Source organism: Ipomoea nil, unplaced genomic scaffold, assembly GCF_001879475.1.
Source record: "Ipomoea nil cultivar Tokyo-kokei standard unplaced genomic scaffold, Asagao_1.1 scaffold3065, whole genome shotgun sequence".
Lineage (NCBI taxonomy): Eukaryota > Viridiplantae > Streptophyta > Magnoliopsida > Solanales > Convolvulaceae > Ipomoea > Ipomoea nil.
The window spans coordinates 423680-431496 of NW_017619493.1; the positions used below are offsets into that span (position 1 = coordinate 423680).

The 7817-nt window shown below is 37.6% G+C and overlaps 1 non-coding gene across 1 annotated transcript; it reads left to right on the forward strand.

Moving 5' to 3' along the window:
* The first annotated feature begins 3978 nt into the window (after positions 1 to 3978).
* On the forward strand, positions 3979 to 4052 carry TRNAN-GUU. The gene has a single exon. It is a non-coding gene; the product is annotated as a tRNA-Asn (tRNA).
* Positions 4053 to 7817: the final 3765 nt, after the last annotated feature.

Here is a 7817-nt window from a genome sequence, read left to right on the forward strand (position 1 = left end):
GGAGAATCGGCAGGATGTCTCAACTTTCCATCTTCTTTCTCCCACTAGCATGCCATTGCAAATTCTTCGCATCCTTTGCATTTGCAAACAAACGTTTGAATCTTGGAATCACCGGTAGATACCACAACAACTTCGCTGGAGGACCTTTCTTCTGCTCACATGCATCATCGAGCCCTTTTCGTTTATAACACGATGCTCCACACTTTGGACACACATGCAAGTCTTTGTTTTGATTCCAATACAAAATACAGTCGTTTGGACATGCATGGATCCTTTCAATCTCCATACTCAACGGACATAACATTTTCTTTGCCTCATAAGTTGAACAAGGAAGTTCATTCTCATTTGGAAGCATGCCCTTTAAAAGCTCTAATAACTCCGTGAAACTCTTATCACTCCACCTATGTTTTGCTTTTACGGTATACAATTTAAGCACTGCTGATAACTTTGTAAATTTACTACATCCAGAAAACAAAGATTTTCCAGAACTCTCAAAAAAACTTTCAAACTCTTGAGGCATTTCATTAAAATCCCCTTGCATATCCCGCATCAATTCATCTAGCCGATCATTGTCTCCATCATTTCCAACATTATCTTCATTACTTTGATCTTTCTCTACATTTTTTCTACATTCTCTTTGATTTGTACTGTTACTAGTAAGGACAGTTTCACCATGCCATATCCACCGGTCATAACCTATCTTAAAACCACGACGTATCAAATGTTCCTTAATTTGTTCAGAACTACGAAACTTTTTTAGATTTCTACAATCATAACAAGGACACACTATATAATTTTCACCAATTTTACTTGCATATTCCTCGACAATTTTAACAAACTCTTGAACCCCATGAACATATTCAAGTGTATTGCGTTTTTTATACATCCAACTCCGATCCATATCTCCTATATATTGTCACACAACATTTAAGAAATGATAAATGAGTTAGTTTCTTAAGTTATAACTTAAAGGTTCAAATTAAAGCATTAACTAAATAATTTTAAATTTACTAATTCATAAGGTAATGGTTGGTCAAATATGATTCCAACAAAATAAGCGAAGTACTTTAGTAATTACAAGTTCATATCATATTTTACTTTTCCAAAAATAAACATCATATTTTACAATAATTCACAACAAATTTGTCAACAATGCCTAACATATATAATAATACACAACAAATTTGTCAACAATGCCTAACATATACAATAATACACAACAAATTTATCAACAATACCTAACATATACAATAATACACAACGAATTTGTCAACAATGTCTAACATATACAATAGTACACAACAAATTTGTATATACAATAAACCCCCACGTTTCACATCCTTAATGCTTGCTTTTATACTTAATTAATAATTCACAATTAACCTAATCCAATCTTAAAACCACTTTAGAGATGGCATCAAACCAAAACAATAAACAACAATAACAAATAATACACAATAAACAACAATAACAAATATACAATAATACACAATAAACAACAATAACAAATAATACACAATAAACAACAATAACAAATATACAATAATACACAATAAACAACAATAACAAATAACAAAAAAAATTAAAATAATTAATGATTTTCGAAAAAAAAAAAAACAAACGCACCTTGGAGACGGCGGCCGGCGTTCGTAGCAGGGTGGTGGCGTGCGATGTAGCAGCGGCGACCGGCATTCGTAGCAGCGACGGTGGTGGCATGCGATGTAGCAGCGGCGACCGGCGGTGGTTGGCGTGCGAGCAGCAGCGGCGACCGGCGGTGGTGGGGGTGCGAGCAGCAGCGGCGAGCGATAAACGGCGGACGGCGGACGGACGGCGAACAGGAGGTCTAGCTATCTGATGGAGAAGGTCGATCGAATGCTAGGGTTAGAGCGGAGAACGATGAACTGATCGATTTGGGGGATTAGAAAAATAATTCGCGTCCAAAGTTACCAACTTTGGACGCGAATTATATCCGCATTAAATTTATTCGCGTCCAAAGTTTCAAACTTTGGACGCGAAATTTGGCCTCATTTAATTATTCACGTCCAAAGTTTGAAACTTTAGACGCGAATTATTTAAAAAAAAAATAATATAGTGGCAATTTAATTACAAAATTGCCACCGCACTACACATTCTGCGTCCAAAGTTATAACTTTGGACGCGATTTATACGATCGTATTGATATTTTTTGTACTAGTGTCTGTAGCAATTACATCTTGAATAAATATAGGTGGAGACAACGTCCACTACTAAAAGCCAAACATAGAATATGTCGTTCTGGTAAGGCAATGAGCTACCATATTCGCTGACGTTTTAACAAACTCAACACATAAATTCACCATGTTGTAATGGTGTTTACAAGTTCCATGCAAATATGCAATCACGTAATATCACCCTTACATAAGACATATCCTCTGTGCATTGTGATAATCCATTAACAACATTCTGCGCATCCATTTCAAAAGTAACGTTTGATAGCCCCATTACCTTAACTCAACTGAGAGCTTCCCATAGGCTAAGGGCTTCCATCGTGGTTGGATCCATTGAGGAATGCATCTACTTGCTTGGGAAGTTTTTTATTTAAGGAAATACTCAACTAGGGTTCATATGCCTATTATTATATATCCAACCAAATCAAGTCCAGTGAGAGTAGCTATAATCTGTTTGCTCCAAACAGCAAAATTGGATGCGGTTAGTTTAATGGGGAAGTGAGTAGGTGCATTCAATTGAACAATTGAAGTTTTAGCAGTAATTGATATCATTGTAATGGCTGGATGGAAGGGAAAAAAATTACTCCTTAGAGATTTCTGACTCTGGATACCATGAAGAGTATTGATAATAGGTAGGAAAATGGATGAATTGTATTATTGAAGCAAAAGCCATCTATTTATACAGTGCATACAGAGCATGGTAGTGGCAATCAATGACCTTAGGAAAAGGAAAAACAACCATAGACTGAAATAAGATTCACAGGAATACAAGAAATAAAGCTAACTAATATTATTCCTTAATAATATATTCCCATAGGTGCTTTGAGAATGATGGTGATCAAATTAAATTCTATCATTCTAACAAGGGATTAACAATAGGTCATTCAAAGAAAAAAAAATACTTATTGATAGATACCCCGGTTAGCCGCCCGGACGGGAAGATCAGGCAAGGCAGTCGGGTCAGAGCATGGTTCAATACTCAGCATGAAGGGATTCCAGACCCTTCTCGGTCATCCTATAAGACGTCCGACGACGACAGCCGCTCACCCTTTAGCAACCAATCTCAGCAGCCGGAGCGTCCCCGGGCGGGTTCTCGGACGAGGCTCGGTTGGGCGACCAGTCTCAGTAGTCGGTGTCTCCGGCTGAATATCCCAGCGGATTCAAATGGACGACCAGGTTACGCGGGCGGTGTGTCCCTGGTTGTAGTAAATTTTGCAAACAAATAATACCCGCAGTATCGGGTAATCGATCTACAGGGAAGTGGGGTACTAAGCACCAGCTACTAGATTACTCACGTGAAGCTAATCCTAACGAAATAGATGATTTGACAATTGTAAAAGAATAACTAGCAGAATAAACTAATTAAGCAGGTTGTTGAAAATAATAGAAGGGTCACTTCTATGTACCCTTACAAGTTTTACTATGACCTATAAAAATTTTTGGTGAACAACAAGTAATTAAATGACATCCTTATCTATAAGGATTCATTGGCTTGCCTGGCCTATAATTTTGTTAGCATGGCCACAATAAACTACATAATTGCCTAAACATCCTTGCTTATTATTTTAAGATTGATTAATGGAGAAAATAGTAGAGGTTTGGTACATTTGGCTTTGAAGAAAAAAAAGCCTTCGTGAGATGAAGTCAAAAATTCTTTTCCACACATTCTTTGCTACATCATCATGGGTTTCTCGGAAGAAAGGGAACTCGAGTAACGATTTGCTTTGTACTATTGAAGATTAATGCAAATTTCTTCATAATGAAATATAAAGTTGGAATAGCTCAGTTGGTTAGAGCGTGTGGCTGTTAACCACAAGGTCAGAGGTTCAAGCCCTCTTTCTAGTGAGATAGTTTAATTAATCCCCTCTTATATCACATCTTAGTCTAATTATACTAACTATACAAGGTAATGAATGATATACTAACTATACAAGGTAATGAATGATATACATAATTTTCGTATGCTAATTTAAGCACAATATTAACTCTCTCAGTAATTAAGTTGCACCATTCCTAATTATTCTTCTAATTCTAGACACATAATTATTTTTTCCTAATTAAGCTATATAATTACATTCAAGGGCGTATCACTCTCCACCCCTTCAAAAAACACCTTGTCCTCAAGGTGTAGGTATGAAAATGAGCATATTAATGTCTTGATGATACTACTTGATTGATTTGGCACACTTGGACATCATAGACAACATGTTCACTGGATTGGCCTGTAACAGAATTCCATGTTGGTGTCATGATTTTGACCAATTTGGGAATCATTTCAACTGTAAAGTGGATGAGATTTTCCTCCAAAGACACTACTGATGTGAAAATGGATTCTTGAAACAATTGGGGAGACTTAATGTGCACAATTGTAGTTGCTGCTTTATCTTTAATTGGTGCTTCAATTTGGGTTGATTCCACGCAGACCGTGATGTATTCTCCCGTAGCATTTGGTGCAAGATCTATCTCCTCCTCAATAAAATTTATAATATCTTCTTGATTGGCTTGATTAGTATAGTCCTCACCAACAACCACATTATCACCAATATCTTTTTCAATTATCACTTCCGCATCATTTTCCACTTGAAGAGTAGGAGTTTGATGATCTATTTCCCCACATGTAGCCATTATTAATTCTACATTTGGAAATTTTATATTCATAATGCAATATCTGTGACACCCCGTAATCCAAATTCAATTAAGGGATTAATTAAATAATTAATCCTATTTCAATTGGTAATTTAATTCCTTAAATTCCTGAAAATTCAATAGTCGGGGACTAGTAATTGACTAGTCAACCCCAAAGTCAAAGTTGTACCATGAGCTTTGTAAGGAGTTCCCTTGTTCCCTTACACCTCTTCATGTTAGGAAGGGTATTCTTGACTTTTCACCTTGTGTTAGTATTGTAAGCTAACCTAGTAGAACACCCTCATTTCTCTCCTTACACTTTCCAAATTCTAGCTCCACCTTCTCTCTAAAAAGGTAGATAGCTTTTCTTCCAAGCCAAGTTGAAGCTTTGTCAAAACTTCAAGAGTTGTCTCCAAGATTCTACCTTTCATACATTTGGGCATCTAGGAGGGTAAGATCTATGTTCATCTTGTGTTTTTAGTGTTTTCTTAGGTGTCTTTTCTTAAAGATAGAATCTTTATGATCTTTTGGTGTGTTCTTGAAGTGGGTTTGGAAGGTGAGCTTTGTTAGGAGCTTGGTGAGGTGTTAAGTGAAGGTTTTTGTCTACAAGAGGTAACCCATGCTCTACAAAATCTATTTTGCTTACCTATATGATGATTTCTTGGATTCTACATGTGTTTTGCTATGAAATGTGAGTGTTTATGCATTGTCTTGTGAAAATGCATATCTAGAGCTTGTGTTTAGGGTTCTTGTATGCCATTGCTTGGCTATTCCTTTGATTCAAGTCATTTTGTTATATTTGGTGAGATTTGGCATGTTTTGGACTTGAATTTGAGCTTGGAGTTGAAAATCCCCGAAGGGATTATTTTGGTACAGGGTTACGTACCCGCGGGCGGAACGGCGGGTAGGCGTCCACCCGTCGCCCACCCGCGGGGTACAAGAGCCTCGTGGGTATGTACCCGCGGGTAGGGGCCTACCCGTGGGTCCACCTGCGGGGTACAATGTATGGTTGTGTGGGGATTTGTTCCCCGTGATTCTTTTGACTCGGTATTTGGTCTTTTGACTTCCCGATGTTCTTTTGTGGAACTAGTTGAGTGTCTTCTTGATGTTTCATATGTCTAGAACTATATGGTAGGATTCCATGTAGGTTTTGGTGTCTTGAATCGTTCTAAGTGTTCAACATTGTGTTTCGTTGAACCGTGATGGGTCTTGTGTGTTCTTCGGAACTATGTTTGGTTTACCCGTTTGATAAGCATGCTAGTTCGGTGTTTAAATGCTAGCGTGTGTGTTGTTTGTACCTTCCTATTGGTTGATGATAACTTGTGCTATTCATCGTTGTTGTTGTTGGGCTGTGACCCATTCCTTGATTGAGTATGGTTTCATATCTTAGTTGTGATCCGTTGATTGGTTCTTGTTGAGGTGTGATGTGTGTGTGGCTTTACATGATTGGACGATTAGTGGTATGGGACACTAATTACCAAGGTATTGCAGTGGTCCTCGTGGTGGCCATGGCGTGATTATGGAGTTGTGACCTTTGTGTAAGGTTCACGTATTTCTTGGGAGGCATGTGTTGCCATGTGTGTGATCGGTACCCTCGTGTACTATGAAATCGGTGGTTCTGTTGGAAGGACTGTTGGAGGGGGAACGATGGTTCCCGGAGGAATAAGGTTGGACTTGGTGTACAGGGGTCCTGGAGGTAAAGGTTGGAACTAGACATAAGGTTGGGGGTAGCCATAAGGTTGGAACCGGGCATAAGGAAGACATATCAACTCGTGATGGGTGATGTCACGAGGGCTTGTGTAGCCGTTGTTGTGAGTTCTCTTCTTGTGACGTGTATAGTCACAAAGGCAGTGTTGCCTTGACATGTGTTGCCATTGGTTGTGTCCTTATTCCTTTGAGTTATGCATGTCGGTTGTTAATCTATTGTGTGACGATAGATTATACCTTGAGACTTCTTGTGAGTCGTTGTCGTTCCTTGTAGCCTTGGGATGTGTTCCCGTGTTCTTGTTGAGAGTGTTTGAGTCTTGTGTGACTATTACTCTTGGTTTTGAACTTATATATATGTATTCCGTTTCGAAAATGACTTTACAAACTTATATCTTATCTATGTATGATATTTCACATGTATTGGTGGGTTACCAGCATTATTCGCTGACCAAACGTCGTCCCATGTTTTATATGTTTCTTTCAGGTGATGCTTAGACGAGTGCGCGGTTTAGTGCCGGCTAGTGTAGCTCCTCCCTTATGTTTTGTGGCCTGTGAGCCAATTTAGATTTAGTACTTTGTTATGTTGGTTTTAGATGTTGAACAATGCAGGTGTAGCCTGTGCGTTCACCTCTGGGTGAGCGTGGCATAGCACCCTGTTTCTTCCGTTTTATATATTTCCTCTTTCAGTCTTCTGTTGTGTTTCATGTTTTGGTTTAGATATCTGCATGTTTTAAGGCTTTAAATAGCATGGAAATTAGGGGGTGTTACAATATCCTTCATAAATATTTTGGCCATGGAATGTTTGTTTGGCTATGACTGAATTCACAATGGAATCAAACCATACCAAAGCTTGGAAAGTGTAACCCCATCTTTTAAAATATGAATATATTGCACGGATCCTTTCGTAGAAAAGATCTCATACAATACAAAATCATCGATCGGATACCATATTTGGTGTACAGAAACAAATAAACACCGGTGAGTAATATTTTCCATAATAATAATAAAAAAAACTCTCTTTTTTATTTTTTTCCTTTATGTCGCTTTTTTTTTTCTTTTTCTTTTCAATATTTTTCTCCTTTTTTTCCTTTTTTTTTTCTTTTTTTTTTTCACTTTTTTTTTTAATTTTTTTTTTTTTATAATTTCTAAGGGATGCAACAAAACAAAAATAAAAAAATAAAAAAATAAAAAGATAGGGGATACTGTTACCAATGGAATCAATGAAAGCACCAATGTTACGTACTGAAAATTAGTACACTACAGAAAAAACCTTTCGAG